The sequence below is a fragment of the Cupressus sempervirens genome, chromosome 6 (assembly GCF_028749045.1).
Source record: "Cupressus sempervirens isolate cs-2001-9-10 chromosome 6, ASM2874904v1, whole genome shotgun sequence".
Taxonomy (NCBI): domain Eukaryota; kingdom Viridiplantae; phylum Streptophyta; class Pinopsida; order Cupressales; family Cupressaceae; genus Cupressus; species Cupressus sempervirens.
Window position 1 is genome coordinate 564,993,384 of NC_143123.1, and position 25,207 is coordinate 565,018,590.

General features: G+C 36.2%; 1 pseudogene across 1 annotated transcript; it reads right to left on the bottom strand.

Annotated features, from left to right (window-relative positions):
- Positions 1–3,162: 3,162 nt before the first annotated feature.
- LOC149553524 (protein SHORT-ROOT pseudogene) lies at positions 3,163–5,514 on the bottom strand (annotated as a pseudogene). Its single transcript, XR_016353082.1, has one exon. The product of XR_016353082.1 is annotated as a protein SHORT-ROOT pseudogene (transcript).
- Between the last annotated feature and the right edge of the window lie 19,693 nt (positions 5,515–25,207).

Below are 25,207 nucleotides of genomic sequence, written 5' to 3' on the forward strand. Positions count from 1 at the left end.
GAATGTTATTAAGGCACAACACTTGGCTAAGGTTTTGCAATGGGGTTGCAAGAAGAGTGAGTTTAACCATGGAGGAAACTCCATAGTTAAGCATGCTCAAGTCGGGTAGTACTAGGATGGGTGACCTCTCGAAAAGTAACGATGCTTCACCTCTATGAGAATCACCTAGATCCAATGAGTGCTAAGTGTTCCATTTATTCTCATGAGAAATGGATTCATGTTGAATCACTAGTCATGAAACATGGGTCAATGAGTTTGACTTAAAAATCACACAATAAGATCCTAATAGTAATATCACAATGCTGTGGAAATTATCTCCTACTTATCAATTGGTGAGCTTAAGTGACTTTCTATTGAATGATTCATAAGGCACAACACTTGGTGAAGGTTTTGCAAATGAGGCTGCAAGTAGAGTGGGTTTAACCATGGAGGAAACTCCATAGTTAAGCACACTCAAGCTAGAGTAGTACTGGGATAGGTGACCTTCCTAGAAGTTCTAGTGCTTCAACTTTGTGAGCACAACCTACATCCAATGAGTGCTAAGTGTTAGAGATGGATTCATGTTGAATCACTACTCATGAAACATGGGTCAATGAGTTTGACTCAAAAACTACATAGTTAGATCAATGAAAGCAATATTGAAATTACCTTATTATGTTCAATGTAGAGACATATGAAAACTTACTTTATATAGTACATAAATATACAAAATATTAAAAAATACATACAACATATGAATCAAAAGAAAAAGGGTGATTAAAAGGAAAGGAAAGTAAAAGAATACAAAGGAGTATAATAAAGTAACAAAAAAAAAATCTAAATTGCCTACGGCACTTTTCCCTATCCCTATCTATATATGGGTGGCGCACACCAAACTATTGCAGGCAACCCATATATAGATAGGGAGATAATAAAGTAACAAAAAAAAAAATCTAAAAATAAATAAAAATGAGATTAAAAATAAGAATAAAGAAACAAATAATAAAAAAGAAGATAAAAGAAAATAGGAAAGTAATAAAGACAATTGGAGGGAAATAACAATAAAAGGGGAAAATAAAGAGAAAAGAGTTAAAAGAAAGTAGAGAAAAATTAATAATGAATAAATATAAAATAACATAGAGATATAAAATAAAATAAAATAAAGAAAAGAAGAAAGGATATATTTTTTAAATTGAAAAAATAATTAAAGAAATTAAAAATAATTTTTTAGAAAAATAATAAATCAATAACAAATAAACCAACCAAAATAATATTCTAATATGTTCGTAAGAATATAGCTTTGCAACTTTCCCACCCTTCTCTATTTGAACCTTGCACTTTTATTGTTATTTTTCCTTAGTCCCCTCTTGGACCCCATCAATGCTCCTCACTTCATTCTCAAGGCTTTTTTGAGGCTTTGTTAGTGGAAAATCAACTACCATAGAAAAATACTTTTCCACTATATTAATCTATTAAACACGCTTATTTATTTTATTTTATTTAAAATTGCTTATTGCAACAGCGCAATTCATTCTTACACTAATAATAATATTAAAAGTTGTGATATTGCTATGAGGATTTAATTGTGTATTTTTTGAGTCAAACTCATTGACCCATATATCATGAGTAGTGCTTCACGCATGAATCCATCTCTCATGAGAATAAATGGAACACTTAGCACTCATTAGATCTAGGTGATGCTCACAGAGGTGAAGCATTGGGACTTCCCAATAGGTCACCCATCCTAGTACTACTTCGACTTGAGCGCGCTTAATTACAAAGTTTCCTCCATGGTTAAACACACTATGCTTGCAACCCCATTTGCAAAACCTTCACCAAGTGTTGTGCCTTATGAACATTCATTAGAAAGCCCCTTAAGCTCATCACATCAATTGATAACTAGGAGATAATTTAAGCATGCTCAAGCTAGAGTAGTACTAGGACAGGTGACCTCTAGGGAATTCCCGTTGCTTCACCTCTATGAGCATCACCTAAATCCAATGAGTGCTAAGTGTTCCATTTATTCTCATGAGAGATTGATTCATATGCGAATCACTACTTATGATATATGGGTCAATGAGCTTGACTCAAAAACTACACAGTTAAATCCTGATAGCAATATCACAATTTGACTTGTTGTGGAAAATATCTCCTACTTATCAATTGATGAGCTTAAGGGGCTTTCTAATGAATGGTTTATAAGGCACAACACTTGGTGAAGGTTTTGCAAATGGGTTTGAAAGTAGAGTGGGTTTAACCAAGGAGGGAACTTTGTAGTTAAGCACGCTCGAGTTGGAGTAGTACTGGGATGGGTGACCTCTCGAGAAGTCCCGGTGCTTCACCTCTGTGAGCATCACCTAGATCTACTGAGTGCTAAGTGTTCCATTTATTCTCATGAGAGATGGATTCATGTGTGAATCACTACTCATGAAATATGGGTCAATGAGCTTGACTCAAAAACTACACAGTTAAATCTAGATAGCAATATCACAATTTGACTTGCTATGGAAAATATCTCCTACTTATCAATATTAAAAGCTATTAATAAAAATACATATTTTCATAAATCTATTTTGAGATACATATATATAGAGATGTCGTCAATTTATATAGGGGTATAAAAAAAAAAAAGACTAATTTTGACCTTCCACAACTTTTCGGCGTGCGATTGCTAGTTGAGAAACGGAGTACATACATTTACAGGAGCGTTTTCCTAAGCTTACGTCGACAATCTATTTTCCTTACAGCGTAATTCTACTCGATATTCTCTGCCATCCATATTCTTTGGAATAATTTTCGATGTTTGTTGTTGATTTCTGTGTCATACGGTACGATTGATGATTCAAAGAACAAATTAATTTAACTCGATCATTCCACAAAGGTGCCATTCTCCTCAGGATTTTACCTGTGGCAACATTATTCACCCGTTTGTCAACAGAACGGAGAATAAAATGCTATAGCGATCAGCCTTGTGTTATACAGAGAAAAGATTTATGCAGCAGTGGCATTAATAACCATTCAAAAAGCCTCCAAAGATTTGGAGATTTCGAAAAAAATGCATGTTTTGAGTTTTGGCTTACGGTTAACAGAGATTCATAATCGAGATGAGCGTTTAGAGAAAAAATTACAGTCGAGATTATCGGTGCGATCCTAAAAAAGTCGATTAAATAAGAGATCACGCAGTTTTCACAAAAGCCGTGATTTTAGAATTACGGACCTCAATTCATTTGTTTTGAGACACAAGCCCGCCCAAGAACTAGCGAAATTCCCAAGCTTTTAAGAGCTGTAAATTCTGCAATTAACCTAGAATTCAAAGCAGTAAAAGAGGACTACAAAAGATTGCAATTTGAGGGTTTGAAGTTCCAATTCTGCAATTCAAACCTAAAAATACTAGCAGTTAAAAGGACTACAAAAGATCGTAATTTGAGGGTTTGAAATTTGAATCCGTCGGGCCACGAGGCGTCACGGAAAGCGGCATGGAAAGTCCGGAGAAAATCTATTTTGGTTTCCAGGCAGAAGCCCAAACGGCAGGCTGTTCCTTCCATGTCAAAAAGATCCCCTGAGAGTTAACAGGGTTCAAACCCCAGCCCTCCTTGTATCTCTTGAGAAGCGCCCTGACATCGTCCACGGCATCGTCGCTGAAGGGCCAGGGTTCGAATCCCGCCCCGTCGAATCTGACAGCCCACTGCGCGCTCTTCTCCCTGTGTTCGCAGTTTTCAGGGCAGGCCAGAATGTTGACAAGGCTTCTTCCCATCTCTCTCTCCAACATAAGCCTCTCATTACTCGTCCGCCCGAAGCTCTCCTCCAGCGACACCGAATAAAGGCTGAAGAACCGATGGCATTCACAAAATCTCTCATAGAAATCCCCGCTCTCCAGATCGACTTCCTCCTCCACGACCGTCACAATCTTAGGGTTCATGTTCCTGAGATCGGAGAGCAAAGAATCCTTATGCTTTAGCCTCTGAAGCGAATAAACACAATTTACGGCAAGAACTTCGTCCGGCCTGAGTTCGATTCTCTTCAAGTCCAATTCCTCATCTTCCTCCTTATAAACAACGCTGAATTCGAACGGGACTCCCATGAGCCTCGCGAATTTCTCCATCCGCTGCCCGATTTCCTTCATTACAGAATTGCAATTGCTCATCCCGCGAAGAATCACCGTCGTCAGACGGAGATTCGGAGTTCCTTCGTTCCTCGTCGCAAGGGATTCCAAAAGCATGGGCCACTGAGTACACAGAGTAGTACTCATGTCGACAATATGCAGACTATTTTCTCCGTCAAATGCCTCCAAAATCGCACTATTTGCCGCAACATGGCCGAATGTCGTCCATGGACTGGCCTCCTGGAATTTCAGTATCATTTTCCGCATGGAATTAAAGCAGCAACTTTTCTCAACGGCGGAACACAGAGTCTTATGGCATCGCGGCCCTGTTTCCGTCATTTTACAAAAAAGCGCCTGTAGAAAATACGCGGCAACCCTCTGTTCGCAGTCTCCGTAAGGCGACGCCAATTCGTTGAGCATCCACAGCAAGTGTTGTACTTTCTCCATTTCCTTCTCCGTTATAGCCTTTGCACAGTCCAGCAGCAAATTTGCAGCCCAAGGTCCCGGGTTCGAACCCGCGCCCTGTTCGAAATTCCCCGTGTCGATCGAGCTCAGCATGTTCACCGGATCAATATGCGACATGTTTCGGTTCCGGGTTCGAATCTGGGGAAGCAATTCCAGCTCCCCTTTATTGCCCTCCATGTCTTTAGATTGGGTATAAAAATTATACGACATCTTTGATTTTCAGCTCAACCTTCAATCCATTCATAGGGTTCCTTGCTTCTGCCCGTAAATTAACCCAAATTTCACGCAAACGATCCGTCCATTCCAGATGAACAAGACCGCGCTTTAAAAGATTGATTTTTTTATTTCTCCGAATCGACCGGTTCATAGATTTCTTTGCACCGATGGATCGTATGATTGCCGCACTCTACCCAATGCAGATATTGATATTATACTGGGGTTAAGAGCTACAGGAAGAATAAGAAAAAGAATGGAGACATCGATGACACAGGAATTATCTCAGCATCTCGACCAAACCGAAGACCAGTTCTGCTTGCCGACAAATTGTTTCTGCTTTGTTTATTCCGTGAAAATCCTGGGGTGGTAGGGTTTCGAGGAACTGGAAACCAGAATTTTATTGTAATGTATATTGAATTCAGAGAGAAATTGTTGTTTAATGGGCATGAAATCATTACCGAGTAGAATATTTTCCTTAAATGAAGAGTGAGTGCATTTTATATGGAAATGGATATTCCAGACAACAGTACAAGGGCGGTCTTTAAGGCAGAATGTAAGCGCATGGGGCAGAGAGATGAGAACAAAAAGGAGATGTGTTCTTCATATGAGTCCATAAGAGAGATCCAATTGTAAGAGACAAAACATGAATCTAGCCTTCAAATTTGGAATCTTGAAAACTAAAATGTAGTTTGTGAGTATATTATAGATTGGTTGTGGGTGACGTTGTTGTGGTTTATATAAGAGCAGCTATCTAAGTGTAGCAGGTATCTAAGTGTAATAGCTATCGAAGTGTATTGACAATATGATATAATGGTTGGTAGTGGTAATGTACATGTACTTGTGTTATTTAGTTTGAGTATGTACTTGTGTTATTTTGTTTTGAGTTTGTGTAGGATTTTTATTCTTTGCAGCTTTTTAAAAGATTGTTAGTGTTCATAAAAATATGATATAATAATAATAATAATTGGTGGTGATAGTGTTGTTGTTGTTAAAGTTTCTATAAGAATAGTTATTTAAATGTATTGGATTCAATTTGTGTAAGATTAATATTATTTTAAGTTTTTGTTTTTTTGTTAAAATAATGATGCTTACAACATATGATATAAAGATTGGTGGTGATATTGTTCTTGTGTAGTTATTTAAATGTGATAAGGATATGGTATAATGGTTGGTGGTGCTATTGTTGTTGTGTTATTAACTAAGTCCACACAATTAGATTGTTCCTTATTAGAGTCTAATAGACCATTTTTTTAATGTTTCTATTGGCCAAACGTCGCCAATGCATAGATTTAAGGTTGAGGTCTATTGACATCCTCATCTACTCTAGTAAAATATATAATACACATCCAAATTCTTAGTTTAGTTAATGTTGCATAATTATGCAACTATCACTAGAGAACTATTTTAATAGGAATGCTCTAAATGCTTTTATTTTTTCTCACTAAAGAGGCATCCTCCTTAGTATCAACATGACATTGTCTTCAATACTCCATGCATACAGATGATTCCTACTTTCAATTCCATCTAGATAATCTATATTAAATCAATGGCTAGGCTCATTATCCTATTTTGAAAAAAAATAGTGGAAACAATTCATAGTTTAAAGCTAAGGTTGAATTTAATTTTTCCTTACCATTATAAATCATGAAATTTGAGAAAATATTTCATATAGTTTTGATCAATAGTTGTATATTTTGAACAATTTGACCTTCTTTTAAATTGATTCAAAAACTAGATTAGTAATCAATTCATATTATTTAAAATTAGGTTATATGTCATTAAAAGATATAATATTCTACCTACAAAATTGCATCCAAATCAAGAGATAAATTTAAGAATTAAATAATATCTTAAAATACCTACATGACATAAAGGCACAAAGGGTAAAGGCATCAAGGATATTATGGAAATATTAAGACAATTATAAAATGAGAAGTACTTATCATGTTGTTTTAAAAATGTAAGTAGTTGAAATAATAAATGAACTATTATTATGTGTTTCATTCATCCTCCAACATCCTAAGGAATTTTATTGGGTATGAAAGCTCAATCATATCCAAAAGATTTTTTTTATAAAGGATTACTTCATTGAACACACACACACTAAACAACAATAACGGTGAACTAGACAAGTAGGAGATTGAAAACGACCAATTTCTATTACATTCATGAAAATGAATTACAATACTTGGAAATATTGGGTCCAACCCAACTGGAAATATATTGACAAAGAGATCAAAGTTTATCAAGAAATATCTGTAAGATAGAACCATAATTTGCACTACAAAATTATCCTTTTTAATATGCATTTCCTTCTTAATCCCATAAAGAGTATTTTTGTTAGAATAGTTCATAAAGAGTAACTCCCATTTTGGGTACAAGAAGTCCAAACATCCATATTTCCCACTCAAGAAGATATTTCATTAGAAATTGTAAATTAAGGTTTGATAGAATAACTTTTCAGAGAAATAAATTTCAATCAAATCATTAGATCTTCAATGACCACATCCCATTGGGAAGCTTATGTAGAAATCTATGATGTTTATTTTTGTAAAACAAAAATTTCTTAACTTTCAAGCATATGTGAGGCTTCTAACGACATTAAATTCATTTTTCTTAAGTATATCAAAAAATATTCTCTTTAAAAACTTTAAAACCTCTTGAATGCTAAAGGATATTGAAATCATCATTTTACCATTCACTTTGTATTTGATGTTCAATTCATGGGGTGAGTCCCAAAGTTAATACATGCACAAATGCCAACTTAACAAAACAAGTAACTTGCGAGTTTTAGCCCTGTTTAGAACCAATAATGTTTTTTGGATGATGCAAGATTTCCCTTATATGATTGATATTCTCACATTAGACATTAAGGTAATATGAGAACTAACATATTCACATCTACATTTTCTAAGGAAAACCAAGATGATAAATCTCAACCTTAGCTAGCGACATTGAATCTTCAATGGGTCTTCCTTGAAAGGGCCCATTTGCCGTTGCACCAAAAGCCATGACTTTTAGTGAACATGGAACACCACATAATTAACCACCTGTGGGCAGGGGAGCGCGTCGCATCACCCAACAATCTCCCCCTCGACACGCATACCAGGTGCTTACGTGGGTCGGGAAGGCACCGGGGAGATTTGAACCCATGACCAGGCCAAAACCAGGCTCTGATACCAATTGTAGGGAAACTTGGCAACAAAGAATATAACCATTTCCACATAACCCATAATAGATCTGAAATAAACACGGAAATTAAATCCACATGCCAGAGAATAGACAACATACCCACAAAATTGTGACACAAGATATACCCTGGGAAACCCTTATTGAGGGAAAAACCCAGCCTCCAAAAGCATCCATCATCATGTATTATTCAGCAAAAATACCATTTCCATACAACCATGGAAGCCTTCATGGCCATAGCCACAACTGAGCAAACTATGTGAACAAGCATGAATCCACACATCCCATGCCATGCTTTCAACCTTCACAAATGCTCCCTTGGCTAACTTGTCAAGCCTTGTCCCGCTCGACTCTTGCCTTTTATCTTCTTGTCACTCTCTCTCTACAACAACTATCCTTGTGGCTGCTTATATAGTAGCAAGTCCCACAAAACCACCAAGTGGTATTACATAAACCATGTGCTAAAACCATGTGCTACCTAACCCACTGACCCCACATTTAATATTGGGCATTTAATTCTTTTCTCCAATATTAAATAATTACATAAAATATTTTCACAATGTTACAATACAACTCATCAAGAATATTTCATGGGAATCTTTACATGTTGCACGTCCATCTAGGTACAACATTACATAATAAAAAATAAAATAATAAAATAACAATATCATGCAATGTGTGCAACACCCATTATCTCAACATTCCTTTCCATTTAAATATATATATTTGTAGAATTTTGTAACTATGGATGCATAGGTCTAGCTAGGAAAGGAAAAATAATATTTGGAAGATAAAAATACAAAAGAAAAAGAGTTGCACAAAATAATTTCATTGATCTCACCATATTTCAATATAAGAATTACAGTGAATACATAGATACTAACTGTATAAATTATGCAACAATTACATGAAATTTCAAAAGAAAAAGGTGGAGTTAAAAATAACAAATAGAGTGAGATTATAATTATCAACATGCATGAGTTTTTAAAGAGAATATATATGAACTAATAACCTTAGTTTGTAGGAGAAGTGATTCTCAATAAGATAGTGTTAAATCACTCGCATAACTAAATTTAGCTATGATGTTATAGTTAGCATACAATAACATGTTCGCTTAATTCTAACTAAGGAGAAATAAAAGTCTAACGAGAGGAATGAGGGAAGAGGGAAAAAACATGGGGAATAAAGTAATCCCTCAAAATCTATAGCAGTAGAGATGCAAAATAAAATTCTTTTTGACAAGAAAAATTGTGGACATCTATCAAATGGTCAAAAACTGACCTGCAGGGGCACCTAGGTGGGATAAGGAATACCTAGGGTTCCCTTTAAGTTTTCTCTTGTAGTGGTGCTAGCCACACCACTAGGTGAATAATAGAGTAAGTCTAGTCCTTAAGTGAGGTTGTTTAGGCTAGATTGCTCTTAGTTGCTCAATATGGCTATATAGAGCATTTTTTAATTTTGGAGGCTAAAGAGGTAAAATAAGTGTTTGAAGGACCTTATTAGGTGTTTTGTAACCATTCAAGTCCTTTGGCATGGTTTGAAATCATTCAGAGAAAGTTTGAGGGTCAAATGCTCAAAATTGTCAATGTTGTCATTAACAACATTTTGACAACTTTCTTGCATTTCAAGCAACTTTGTCAAGAAATTGATTTAATTGTTTGAAACAGTTAGAAGCATGGGGTTGGAGAAGTGAGTTTTTCATTGTACAAACTAGATAGTAAGATATGAACAACTGTTTGTGTTTTTTGAGTGTTCTTGGCATGTAGATGGATTAGACCTAGGATTTTTAGTATTGGAAGTGTTAGGGTAGATTGATTTGAGTTTATTTACATAGATAGTTTTTTTTATTTTGTGAGGTTATGTGTGATTGAATTAAATATTTTGATTTTCACTAGCCTGTTGTCCTAAGATAGGCTATTTGCACAAATAGAGTCATAGGGCCATTTCCCACTATAGGTATAGTATGGTCTGTTGAGATTTTGAAAATGACTCCATGTACATTATGTTAGTGGAGATGGGGCCTTGGAAAGATGAGGATGTTCTATTGCAATGATGCCCTAGGCAAGCCCTAGCAACTTGGGTAGGTATCATAGGCTATTGTAGAACCGATAGGTGTGGTTGAATGAGTGAATACTTCAACCTAAGAATGGAATGCGATGAAGGAAGGAGTGGTGTAATCCCAATCCAAATGGGAAATTTTGGTGGGATCTCTAAGGTGTGAACATGAATTTTTTTCATCAGACAACTTACAAACCCTTAAAACCATTGATTTTAGGCTAAAATTGTGCTCGTATAGTACATACAATTTGGAAACCTTAGACCCCCTAAATCCTTAAGGTCTCTGAAAAAGGTATATGAAATGGTGGTTTGTTTGAACCTCTATTAATGATTTTAATAAGATATTTTGGTTTTAGTGCATTTGGGGGGGCTAATTCTAGTAGCCTTTTTTACAAGCACTTGAATGCATTTTCACTTATGGATTGGAACTCAATTAGGGTTTCAATGTTATTTTTGGTTTAAAATTTGAAGAGAGTCCATAGGCATTCAAAGATGATCATCCATCCATTTGGAAGTCAAATGAGAATTTGGGGTTATATTTGTTGATGGAGATTAGCAAGCAAGTTTTTCTACCTTATTTATGTGTGCCAATTGAATGGTTACGATCTATTGTCTAGAGTCCTAAGGAGTATAGGGTGAATAGAAACCCTATTTGGTCAAGTGTAAGACCTAAGGAGACCTTAGAAGAGCTTGGGGAAGACAAAAGATTGGTAGTCACATTAGAGTGGTATCATAGCAAGTTAAAGATTTGGGAGAAAGTGGTGTATGTCTGCAAATGTGGCAAATCATATCTTTTGATGCTGTGACAGGAATTAGATCATATGATCTCAAGGGAAAGTTCAAAGCCTTATGAAGCTATGAAGAAGTGTTAGATCACAAGATCATAAAGATGAAAATTGATGCTTCCAAGGATACAATAAAGAAAGCACAAATGTCATTGTGTGGTCATAGGTTCATGATAGCTTCTAAAGGTAAAGTCCAATGCTATGAAGTCAGTTTACTAACTATGTTTGAGAGGTCATAAGGAACAAAAATGAGGACATGATGTTATGCCAATGTTGTGCTCATAATGTTATAAATTTGTAAGGGTAACTACCAAAGTTATGAAATGATCCCCTAAACCATGATTGTAGGATTTTAAGGAAAAAGAAATCAAGATAAGATGCTACACCAATGTGCATAAACCATGTCTCATGAGATCGTAGGAGATTTAAAGGTAAGCTTTGATGTCATGGTAATTGATGTATCGTAGGGTCGTGGAAGCCATTTTCAAGGCTAGCGATGATGTGATAAAGAGTTTGATTTTTAATGGTCATAAGATCATACAACCAAAGTTCCTTGCCTAAGATGATATGCAAGAATTCTTCTTCAATGTATCGTAAGATCATAAACCCTAGTTTGACATGAAAAAGTGAACTTTTCTCTCTTGAGTTGGAATAATGATAGAATGCCCACAACCATTAAAATTTGAGTAAAATAAAACAATTCTTGAGCTGGAATAGTTATGTGGATGCTCCATCTAAGATGATAGACTGCACTAAATTTAATGCTCAAGCATGTAGATTGTTAATAGACAAAGAAGGTTGATGATAGTATGTTCAACATAAAACATTCCATAATCCATTAATTTGTTACCATTTGCAGAGATTGGAGATTTTAGAGTAGTTCCAAAGCTTCAAGTATTAGTAGATCATATGTTTTAGAGCTATATGTAGAAATTTATAGTATATTTACAAGATGTTTGACAAGGAGGTAGAAGAAATTCAAATTTCAAAAGGAGGAAAAACTAGGCAGAAGAAACCTAATAGGTTTGTAGAAGAATGGATTAAGTTATTTCTAAAATCCTCAAGTACCATTTTTGCAGATGATTATGAGTTCAAGGACAACTCTGTATTTTGTAGGGATACTACATGTCCTGGAGTCATTGGTTTTGAGCTTTTTAGATATTTCTATGGAAATGGAGCAAAGAAGATCCCTATTTGCAATCCATGGAAGAAGAACTTGGAAAAGTTAATCTTTCCAAAGGTCCTTTTGGACATTGATTTGGTAGAGATCATAACCAAATCATATAATCTAGCCACCAAATTATTCCACAAAATGGATGGAACAATTCTATGCAACACTAGACTATGCCCCATTTATTGAAGCATTTGGATCGTATGGTGCCATGAGTGAACTAGTAGACCTGGTTGACCTACAAAGAAAATTTGAGAGAAACACCTGTTGGTCTGACTTTTTCTGCAGTAAAAATTTTTCAGTTAAACCATAGAAAAGTTAGATGTTCTATGTCTAAGTGAAGTATAAGGTTTTGGATAAACCATCTGTAAGAAATATTCGCCATATAAGCCCTATATTCATCCCTATTCATAAATGGTCGGGCGCGAAATTTTCAAATTTCAAAAGAAGCGAATATGCTTTCGTATTCCTTTTCCTTTCTCCCGGGTTACCTTTCTTCCTATTTGTCCCAACCGTCAGATCCGATTAGATCTACCGCTGGCGTTACCTCGCTATTAAGAGTTGCATGCTCATTAAGTATAGCGAGATAGTGAGTGTTGTGTTTTTTAAGCGGTGGGACCATGAAGTGAAGGTGCGGCGATCGGAGATTTGCTTTAAATGTTTTAGTGTGCAGGTACACTTTGCAATTCACCATAAAAAAAGGAAGGAGAAGGACCCACTAGAATATCTGACATCAGAGCCAGAATGTTGATCTTTCCGGAAGTTTCGCCACCTCGCTATCAGAAAATTCAGGCACTTCTCCGTTAGCGAAGTAGCGAGGCCACGTGAAAATCTAAAAATGATGACATTGCATCTTGCTTATATCATAATTACACCAGGTGGCATGACCAGTCATAAATACCGTTGTCAGAATTAGTTTTAATTAACAGAAGTAATTACTGGGTACCCCTTGCTTTTTTCCGGCATGGAATCCTTTTAAGTGCCGAAGCTCGCTACCTCGCTATCGGAAAATTGAGGTGCTTCACCGTTAGCGAGTTAGTGAGGCCCCGTAAAATGGCAAAAGATCGGCAAGATCTTTGATGACGTGTAATGACAGATGACTGTGATAAATTTTGACATGTTCCAGCTATGCAGAGATCCGATTCTCATTAATACCTACCTGACTAAATGTACAAGAAATCTGGAACGTCAGCTTGAAGTGAATCAACAGAGCTCGCTACCTCGCTATGAAGAGTTGCAAGGAAGATAATTACAGCGACATAGTGAGTTGGGCCCACCGCCTTCTTTCTTAAGAAGTCCTGTAGCGTATCTTTCGATCATTTCTTGATCCGATCAACGGTTGTCGCCGCCTCGTTATGGCAAGGTGCTTGTTCTTTATGCATAACGAAGTAGCGACATGCTGACACGTGTTCTCCATCGTCAGTGGGTCTAAAGGTAAGCGCCATCAAAAGAAAGAATTATGTACATGGCAAGCCCTCATTGGGTAAAATAACTGACATGGCAAATATAACTCCTAGTTGTTCTCTTTGTACCGCATGATCGTAGGATCTTTGAAGATCAACGGCGCAGTTTTAAATAAAAAATGTAGTGCCACTCTCTGTATTAATTAGACAAGAAAGCTTCGTCCGTGAGGAAAAATAGAGTATAATACAGAGAGATTGCATCAGTTTCATTTCACGCGAGAAAAGATTTGAAGCCATTCTTGTGCAGAAGCCATTACTGAAAGAAAAGCGTGCCAAGGTTGATAAAAAATTGTCAAATTATCTGTTCGCTGAAATTTTGCAGGAATACAAAGGAGAATTGAGACAGAATTCAAGTAAGTAAAACTGCCATCATCTTTGTGAGCTTTTAAGTTTTAAAAAGGATAGCTCAAGATGCCTCCTAAGAAGGGATTTACAGGAGCAGTAAACTACCTGGATAGAAATGTGCATGATGATTTGCTTGAGTTACTTCCTGAGTCCACTGTAGAAACGGTGCAAGTTAAGAGGTTAACCTCACTCAACCCTAGGCTTAGGGTAGCTGATGGATTGTATGATAAGGGTAATTGGGTCCGGGATGCTCAAACTTCTCAAACTGGTTTGAGTTTATTCAAGAAATGGTTTGCAGAGAGAAAGTTATATGCCCCTCATGCCAACATTTTGAATTTTGATCTTGGGAAGCTTGTTGTCCCCAGCGTGTTTATGGATTTTGACCTGCTTGAAACCATAGCAAAAAACTATGACCAAGCCACTAAGGTAGTGAGGAGAATAGACGGTGAGGCTTTAGTTACCATCAGTCCCGAGGAGATTAGGAAGGTTTTCAGTCTGGGACCCCTCACCATGTATCATGTGCCCATTAATCTGATAGATTTAGAAAAAGAATATATATCCAAGAGGGATGTAGTTAGACAGGGTGCATTGAAAGCCCACATAGGCTGGATTGGAGGCCTCCCAACCATAACATCATCTTCTAAAGAGCCCTTCAAGAAATCATGTTTTAATGCCAGGGCAGTGGAGATATATAGGACCCTGTGCAGAGTCTTCGGAGAGGGCGAAGAAGATTTTATTCCGGTGAGCTTCATGTATATGATCACCCAAATCTCTTCTTTTGGTGTGGAAATAATTTTTGATTTTGCATCTTACTTGGCAAATGAGATCCATCATGGATTGATGGGGATTGCACAGGGCAATGTGGAAAAGGTTTGGGGTCAGTATTCCTTACTGATGCATATGTTTCTTTTTAAAGGGGCCACTTATTTTGGTAAAGAATTGGTTTTAAATAGAGAACAAGAAGGGGAAGCACTGCCAGTCCAATTATGGAGTGCAGACATGACCTGGGAAGCAGAAAATGCTAGCTTCATTAGATTTGATAGGCACTTTGCCTCCAAACTAAGGTGCCTCATATTGAGTGACAATCCCAGAATCCCTAAGGCATTAATGCACCTTATCAGGCCTATGGACAAAACCCAAAATCTAAAAGTTTCACATAATTGGGGAGATATTATCCCATATTCAGTCTCAACGGTCATCAGGGTCTATGGTTTCAAAGGAACACCCCATGTGTTACCCTATCAGGTACCTTTAAAGGTAGGGATAGCTGAATTTTTGTGGCAGTTGGGAGGAGTGGAGGAGGCCTTTTTGCACAAAAGGGGGACAGGATCAATTTTTCCTACTTGTACTATAGCCCACCAGTTTGTGATAACTAAAGAAGGGTGGGTCTTTCTCCATAAATTTTTGGATCAATACAAAATGGCAGTGTCTCACTCTCGTTTTTGTGATACAGAAGGTTTCTTTAACTCTGCCCTTGGATTGAGAATCAAGCTGCGTCCAATTCAGCATGAATTCTATTTTCCTGAAGATATAATAAGAAATGAATATTCTCTCCATGAGCAAGAAATAAAGAAAGAAAAATGGAGAGTCTATTCAAAAGTTTTGGAATTCATTAATTGTTTTGATAAAAATTTCAGTCCTCTTAGTAATGCTGCAAACAATGCAGATAAAATACATAAGCTCATGAGTAATTTCTCTGAGATAATGGAGGTAATGAATGAGAAGAAACAACATTTTATTAATTCTTTTCCAGATAAAGCCAGAGAAATTATGAGAAAATTGGGTTTCACTCCCAACATTGGAATAGGTCCACTGGTGGTACGGAAGAAAATAGGATATACTATTGTCCGACAGTAGGTGCCCGTTGTGCATAAAGAAAAACGGATTGTGGGATCCTCCAGCACTGTCCTAGAAGAAAGACCCCCTGAACCTTCCCCCAAAAGAAGGAGAATAATAAGGGAGGAAGAATCCCCTGATGAAAGTGGCTCACCTTCTCAAACCCCAATAAGAGTTGAGGAAGAACAACTCACCAATGAGCAATTCGAACAAATGGGGTCACAAGGAGAAATTTTTGTTACACAAGCAGAGATTGATGAAGGGAACCCTCAGGAACCCCCTGTACCAAGTTTTGAATTAACTACAGCAGATTTCAGAGGAAGGGAATTGGACCCTGTTTTGGAACAAGCCAGTCAGCATTTTTTGTCTGATAACAATTTTGTAAGATCTAGGGCTTTCCATCAGTTTGCGTGGAGAGTAAACATGCACATTTTTGAGGAAAGGTGCAATAATATGAGAGCAGAACATCCAGAAATGGATGAGACCTCCATTCAAAATCTAATAAAGGAACAAATGGTTCAAGAGTTCCAAAATATAACCCCTGATGAGGGAAGACAGATGGTAAAAAATGCTAATGTTTTATTATTGCCCAATTGGGACATTGCTGACGCATTAATTTTTAATTCTGTTTCAAATAATTTAGGCCTCCAGGATCCAAATAAAGAAGAATTATTGGGTACAACATTTAGCAATGATCAAGCTACCCTTGTTATGTGGTCCCTGAGAAGAGGATCCAGAGTTACTTCATCACAGCCTGATGATTCAGGATTAACAGGGAATATCATTGTAAGAAGAGTTGCTAACACTTCAAATGTACAGGCAGCCCACATGAATGTGGATTATTCTAAATTTGCCCTGGCTACTGCGGAAAGAGAAGAGAGGGAAATGATGGATATGCATAATAAATATGAACTAGTGGTGGAAGCCTATAATCAAGAGGTAAAGAGGAGAATTGAGTTAGAAAACAGGGTATCTCAATTGGAAAAGGTACTTGGAAAGAGAAAAGTGGGAGAATCCAGTACACTAAGAATTGCATATTCCCCACAGTCATCTGTGGGATTAACCCCTATTATTGAGATACCTGACACCCCTGAAAGACCCCAATTCTATACTGCAGAGGAATTTGAAGCAGAAAAAACCAAATTGCATGAGTGGCAGATAGAATTTAGAAATCAGCAGGAAGAGAAATGGAGGCAGGGTGTGACATACTTGAGGGATAAAATACAATGGTCAAATTTTTATGATCAGTTGACAAGGATTGTAACCCTCATAGATGAGTTAAATAAAGAAAAGAATGGACTAGACTCTCTTGCACAGAAGTGGAGACAGAGGAATAATGATGTTACAATTATTTGTATATCTACAGTTCAAATGCCTTATCATCAGGTTGAGAGGATTTTTGATTTATTGAATCAATTAGATAATTTTGAAAATAAAAGAGATTCTTTACAGAGGAAATTGATACTCTGTTTTTCAAGATACCTTGCTAAAAAATTCACCCTATTTCCTTGTGCCTTAGAATCTGTTGATACAGTAAAGGAAAAGGACAAATGGAAAAAGGAAATGGATGAATTATTTGATAACAGAATAACAAACATCATCAGTGAGACTGGCTATTGGTTTTGGGCAAAGACAAATGAAGAGCTGGTAAAAATACAATTGTATTATGCTGATATAAGAAAGGAATTCGATGATTTAGAAGAAAATGCCAATTCTTTAATAAAGATACAAAGAGAAACCCTAAGTTTTGATTGGCTAGATGATCATACTTTCAACAGATGGAAAGACCAGTTTAGTGAACAGATGTCAGGAGAAGATGACGAGGAAGATGTAAGAGTAATAGTTACTCTTGTAGTCAGCAATGATGACATAGAAAATCCCCAGGTTAAAGTGATTTTGCATGTAACAGAAGATGATACATCACTTACAGACCTTATGGGTATGTATTCTAAAGATGAGGAATGATTGCGAGAGCAGATCATAACAACCAAGAAGCATAACAGAAAGGGACCCGCCAAGAAGTGCTATTGTAATCAACCTTTCTGTTATTCTTGTTTTTTGATTTTCAAAAGAAGGACACCTGTCACCTACTGTAGCCTGAAGCTTGTTGCATCTCACATTATTTAAGTGAGATCCCAAGGCTAAAGATGGGTCCGAATTTGGTTTTTCACTAAGTATTGTGCTCAGTTCCTTTTTTTGGTCCAAACATTTTGGGAAAGAAATTTATAGTATACTTTTTCTGTCAAAATTTCTGAGATATGGATAAATGTAGAAAGAACTGTGCTTCTTCTATGAAGGTTTTTCTGGGTCTTTTGTAAAGGATATACCATTTTCAAAGGAAATGAATACAAATTATGAACTGTCCCCATATCTGTTCTTCTCTGAATTTTGTCTCCTTTTTAATACTGAACTACCTTGATGTTGTGTGAGTAAAAGCTTATGCAATTGATTGCAATTTAGTAAGATTGTACATCCATTTGTTATTGCTGTTAATTCAATGGATTAAATAAAGGCTTTGATGAATGTGGTGAGGTTGCTTGGGTGTTAATAAGGATTTTTGAATGATAAATTCTGGTAAGAATTGCTGATGAAAATTCGTTGCAAGGCAACAAATTAGATCTAAGAATTTACTTGACTCTGAATTCCCAATGGATTAGGCACTGATCGAAAGTATTTCAGCCCAAAAGAGAAGTATATTATAACTAGCTTTTTTCAAAATACATCATAAAATCAATTTTCATTTATCTTTCCTGTAAGATTTTCAAAGTTGGCCAGCACTTGCCTGCCTGGATTGTTTTAGCTTCATTTAGCCATTGTTGTTGGAAACATCTGCAGAGCTATAGAAGATTTCTTGGCCATATCTGTTCAAGGGATGTGTTTATCAGTTATTTACTTATATGTTTGAGGATTTAGAGATGAGAATCAAAATGAAACTAAGGATAATTCTCATACAATTATTCCATCTTTGAACCATCCCCGGGTGCACCCGCCCTGGTTTTACAGAGCCAAAAGAGTAGAAAACCGTCTAAGGTTTTGTTGAAGTTGGGCCCTAGTACTTTGCATATGCAAGTGATAATGAGAATTGGCTATTCTTTAGGTTGTGTATGTACTGATATCTAGGTACTAAGCCTTTTGTCGCCTAGTAGTTTTAGTACTGTTAACATCAAAATAAAACACCAACAACACCAAAGCCTACATAGGGATGTCAATGATACAACATATTCCCATGGATCTAAAGCAAGTGGGTGATTAGCCCAAGAATGTGGAGAAGATGGTGCCTTTGGACAAGTTCAAGAATTATTTTGTGAAAAACTATATATGTTATCCATAAGGTAGTTGGTAAGGATGGAACTAACATGGTATATAAAGTAGAATTCATCTTTGCCAAAGATGTGCAAGATTCTTACCATGCTAGGGAATATGACCATGTTGAGTAAATTTTGTTGAGGATGAAGGAGAACATTGGACTGGCCCAGGGTGGAGAAATGGAGATGCTCAAATTTCATCATTACTCATTGCCGATGAACTTGATCCTATCCAAGAATGTGGAGTATATAAGCCTAGAATTTATTGATCACACATCTAATGCTAATGGAGAGCTCCTAGTTCAACTATGGACACAAGTATTGGATAACTCCTATCATTACTCTAATTCTGTCTCATTTTTCAATAATATCATTACTATCATAATGAGAATGTTAGACCCAAGTTAATTTAGGGCACCTAAGGTTTTGGAGAGTCTTTTAAGACCAGCCCTACTCCTTGAGAGAAAAAGATTAGATCATAATTGGGGAGATATTTTCCTATTTCCAACTTTTTCCTTGATGAGGGCTTATGGTTGTCCCCAACCCCACATTTATTGCCAAAATTTATTCCCCCTAGACTAGCTATTATTGAATTCATGTGGTAGTTATTAATGGTAAATAGGGAGTATCTAGGACAAAAAGTGCATAAAGGAACATTTCTATGTAAGTTTTTTAAGGTGGGAGACTTTTCAATTGGAAAAGAATCCATAGATCAAATTCATTCTTTCCTCCACCACTACAATCTGTCAACCAGCCCCTGTAGGATGTATGAACCTGATAATTGGATGAGGAATACCCTCAAGGAAATAAGAAACTATGTGCTACCTAGTACCAAAGAGTTGCCCCATGAATACCTCATTTCCAATATTGTTGCTGAGGGGGAGGTAATAGATAAATTATCTAAGTTTGATGATGTGTTGAGGGTGGAGAGGGAGCTAAAGAGAGTCGATCCTAATTTCAAAGGTTTTTACCTAGATATCTGCTACACTCAAAGGATAAGAAAGATGGTGGTTGACCATATAGAAATTATGGCAGAAATGCCAGAGTAACCACTTGGGGAAGAAGAAAGGGTGGATCCTAATAGCCTTGAACCTGATGTGACCTTAGAATTGGAAGAAGATGAGCCTTTAGAGGCATCATGGGTCACTAAGGGAAACAAGAGGCAAACGGTTGTGCACATCCATGAAAAGGTTAAACAGAGGACATTGCATATCCTACCTGGTAAAAGTAAGTACTTTGTTGACTTAAGACAAAGTTATATCCAAGATAGGATCATTGTAGCTAAGAACACACTTACTGATCTAGAACTTGCAACAACAAGGTTGGATGATAGGATCATCCAAGCATAACAATTCATAGATGATGACAAGTTCCTCAAATCAACTAAGTTTAAGAGCTTCTTGTATAAGGTCAAACAGAGCTAGTTGGTCTTGAAGATGAAACTAGGTGAGTCAGACAACCAGAAAAAATTGGTTGAAAATTTTCATGTTTATGATTTAGAAAGTGAAGGCATGATCCTTAAGGAGGCAAGGGATCTAGTATAGAGAAGTGGGATGCTATTAGTGCCTAGGTGAGATTTGGAACAAGCATTTATGCTTGACCAAATTAGGAGACACGAGAATGCCATTTCATATGTGGCATATGGTGTTGATGGATTGCAAAGTGGATCTGGATTCAACATTGACACCAAGTCTTTGCTAGTACTGAGCATGGCTCCTTCAACAAACAAGCCCAAATCAATGGTTGTGTAGAGCACTAATTAGGACAACATGATAGTATGTACACTACAAGGTACCTCAGGTACAGAGATCTCCAAGGCTATAAAACACTTTTCATTTATGAATGAGGCCAAGGTAGAGGAGATTGAAGCAAGGCTATTGATGCAAGAGCATCCTAGGTTGCCTTTTAATCTTGCACTTTTGTTCATTCTACTAGTTACTATCAAGTTCCAACTATTGTTGAGCACCAATTTTTTTAGTTGTTGGCAAGTTCTTATTTTCTCCTGAGTGATTCCTTTGGTTGCCGAGTGATCCTTTAATTTTCGAGTGTTCCTTTGGTTTCTTAGTGATCCTTTGGTTGTTGAGTGATTTCCTTTGGTTACTGAGTAACCATTTGGTTGCTAATTCCTCCATGGTTGCCAAGTGTTGGAGGATGCCAAGTTCATAGTAGTTGCTGAGTGATTCCTTTGGACATTGAGTTCATGTGGATGCTAAGTGGTAGTTTTGAAAAGCTTTCATTTGCAAAGTTATCTGTGTTTGGTTCTTGTTTGGGCCGACCTTGCTTGTATTTGATAAATAATTGTTGTGAGCTTATTTGGGCTTTTCTATGTTCTAGAATATTCTATAAGCCATTTTGGCAAGTATTTAAGGAAGTGTAGGATTGAATTTAAAAGTAGTAAAGCTTAGAGAATTGAAAGGGATATGAGTTTGGAATGTGAACTTGATGTTGGATTGTGAATCTGCAAGTTATATATATATTGTAATTGGTCATAACCTAGAAGGCCTTACAACTAGGCATTTATGTTGATTATATGATGAATCAATGAAAGTGTTCTCTCTTCTCCCTCCTTTGGATGTTCTTTGTGTTGGTATTCCACTGTGTTAACTATAGTAGAGTGGTTTGGATAGCTAGGTATGCCATTTGTCTTAGTTACTTATTTTCCCTCTTTGTGTTAGGTGGTATCAAAGCTCGAGGTTCATCCTTTAGTGATTGGATCATGTAGAACCCTAAGTGAATTTGGTTGTGGGGTAGTAGATTTGTGGATTTCACCTATAACTTGTAGAGGGTTATGATCTTGTAGGAACCTAATTCATAAAGATGGTTCGAGGTAGAGGAAATACTGATAATGCAATATTGGATACATTGAGACAAATTGTAGCTAGATTTGATGCTATGGAGATCACCCAAAGGAGAGGAGTACATCTTGATGATGTAAGTGATGATGAAGTAGTAGCGCCAAATCCTAATCTAGAACCTGAAGAATATGAAGATGAGGTAAGGTTTTTGAGAGTATTATCTAGGGAAAATTCAAAGCCTTCTATAGAATTTGTTCCTTATGATGAAAAATTGGACACCAATGCTATGTTGGATTGGATATCTAAAATGGAGAAGTTCTTTGTGTATGAAAACACTCCTAATAATAGGAAAGTGAAAATTGCAGTTACAAGATTGAAAGGTCATGCCTCACTATGGCAGGAGCATTTGCAAATTGATAGACAAAGGAGAGGAAAGGAGAAGATTAGAACTTAGGTGAAGATGGTAAACAAGGTAAAGAAAAAATTCCTTCTTGCTAATTACCAAGTTAACTTGCTAAGAAAGATGCAACATTTGAGGCAAAGAGACATGAGTATAAAGGAATATACTAAGGGATTCTATAGATTGGACATCAGATCTAGACATATGGATGATGATGTTGAGAAAATTGTAGGGTACATAAATGGATTGAGATCTAGAATTCAAGATAAAATAAGTTTTTTGAAATTAGAAAGTGTGGAAGAAGCATACCAGTATGCCTTGAAAGCTAAGGAGATCTTGACAAAGAAGCATAAACAAAGACAAAGAGGTAGAAGTGGTAGATTCTAGAGAGGTAGAGGAAGATCTAACAATTTTGTGCAAGATAAGGGAAAATGTGAATGGAAGAATGATGACAAAGATAAGATTGAGTGGAAAAGTGGTAGTTCTTATCGAGGAGGTACTGGTTCTTACTGAGGAAGAGGTAATTCTTATTCTAGAAGTAGTTTTCATGGTAATTGTTTCAGATGTGGTAAAGAGGGGCATAGATCTTTTGAATGTAGATCCTCTAAAAGTAGGCAAGGTAACAAAAATGTTGTGATTCAAGGAGATGATGAGGGTTCACCAAGTGGACCTGAGGCTGGTGAAAATATGATGGTGAGAAGAACCTTATGTAATAAGGGAATTAATGAGGAGCCTATTTTAAGGAGAAATATTTTCAATACAAGATGTAAGATGGTTGGAAAATGTTGCAAAGTGATCATTGATAGTGGAAGTTCTACAAATATGGCATCATAAGAGCTAGTTACAAAATTGCAATTGTAGAGGCTGAAGCATCCCAAACCCTATCATGTTTCATGGATCAAAGATGAGCATAAAATATTGGTAAGTGAGCAATGTATTGTGAAGTTCAAGACTGGACATTATTTTGATGAAGTTATGTGTCATATTATGCCTATGGATTGTTGTCATATTCTATTGGGTAGACCTTGGCAATATGATAGATATGTTATACATGATGGAAGATTGAATCAATATACTCTTTGGTAAATGGGAAGAAACAAATATTGCTGCCTTTGATTGAAATTCTAGATGAGGTTAGTTGTACTGCAATAAAAGTTTGCATGGTTAATGCAAAGCAATTTGAAAAGGAAGTAAAGAAGAATCATGTTTTTTTTGCTATAGTTCCTAGAGGATTAAGTGTTAGTAGTAATGACCGAGTAGCAGAAGCTGGTAATGACCAAGTGACAATAGATAGTGGTAGCCAAGTACTAGAAGAAATTGCAAAATTTCTAAATGAGCATAAAAAGATTGTTGCAGAGGATATACCTAATGGTTTACCTCCAATAAGAAGTATAAGTCATTGTATGGATCTGATTTCTAGAGCTAGTTTGGAAAACAAAACACCATATAGATTGACACCTACATAGAATGAAGAACTTTATAGACAAGTGCATGAATTATTGGACAAAGGATTGATTAGAGAAAGTTTGAGTCCATGTGTTGTACCTAATGTATTGGCACCTAAGAAGAATGGAGAATGTGTACTGATTCCATAGCTAATAACAAGATTAAAGTGAAATATAAGTTTCCTATGCTGAGGATGGATGACATAATGAATTGTTTGAGTGGAGCAAAGTATTTTACCAAGATTGATTTGAAGAGTGGCTATCATAATAATAGAATTAGAGAAGGTGATGAATGGAATACTACTTTCAAGATAAAAGATGGTTTATATGAATGGTTGGTTATGCCTTTTGGTCTGACCAATGCACCTAGTACTTTTATGAGGTTGATGAATGAAGTTCTAAAAAGATTTTTGGATAATTTTGTGATTGTTTAGTTGGATGATATTCTGATATTCAGTAAAACTAAGGAAGAACTTGACCATATTAGACAAGTATTTCTGTTGAAACAAGAAAAGTTGTTGATTAATCTAAAAAAGTGTTCTTTTATGGAAGAGGAGATTGTGTATTTGGGATTTGTGATTTTAGTTGATCATTTAAAGATGGACCTGAGAAGGTTAAAGCAATTTTGGAGTAGCCTACACATGAGAATGTGGGAGAGGTAAGATCATTTCATGTTTTGGCTAGTTTTTATAAAAAGTTTATAAGACATTTCAGTTCTATTTGTAATGCTATGATTGAGACAATGAGGGGAGATAGAAAGGAATTCAAGTGGACACATGGAGCTAATAAGAGTTTTGAGACTTTGAAACAAAAGTTGCTGAGTTACCTATATTGGCTTTGCCTAATTTTGACAAGGTATTTCAAGTTGAGTGTGATGCAAGTGGTAATGCAATAGAAGCTGTATTAAGTCAAGAAGGTAAACATGTTGCTTTCTTTAGTGAAAAGTTGAATAATGCTAAAAGGAAATATTTTGTGTATGATCAAGAATTTTATGCTATTGTTCAAGCCTTGAAGAAGTGGAGACATTATTTGATTCCTAAGGAGTGTGTGTTGTATACTAATTATAAAGCTTTACAATACTTGGGGAGTTAGCATAAATTGAATTGGAGACATGTGAAGTGGGTCGAGTACTTGTAGAGTTTCACATTTGTCATTAATCATAAGAGTGGAGTTACTAATAGAGTTGTTGATGCATTGAATAGAAGACATTATTTATTGACTGAGATGAAGTTTGAAGTTCTTGGTTTTATTGAAATGAAAGAGTTGTAAGATACTGACCTTGATTTTCTTAGGCATAGAGAGAGTACAAAGCACAAAATTTGATAGATCACATAAGCAAGTATAATGAATATTTCATCCAAGAAGGTATGTTGTTTAAAGGTATTTAGTTATGTATCCATAGAAGTTATATGATAGTTAATTTGATCAAGGAAAAACATAGTGGTGGATTGGCTGGACATTTTAGAATCGATAAGGCATTAAGTTTACAAAAGGAGAAGTATTATTGGCTACAAATGTATAAGGATGTTCAGAAATTTGTGAAGAGTTATGGAGTTTGTCAAGTTGCAAATGGAGTAAGTCAGAATACTAGTTTGTATACAACTATTGTTGTTCCTGAGAAACTTTGGAGTGGCATCTATATGGATTTTGTTC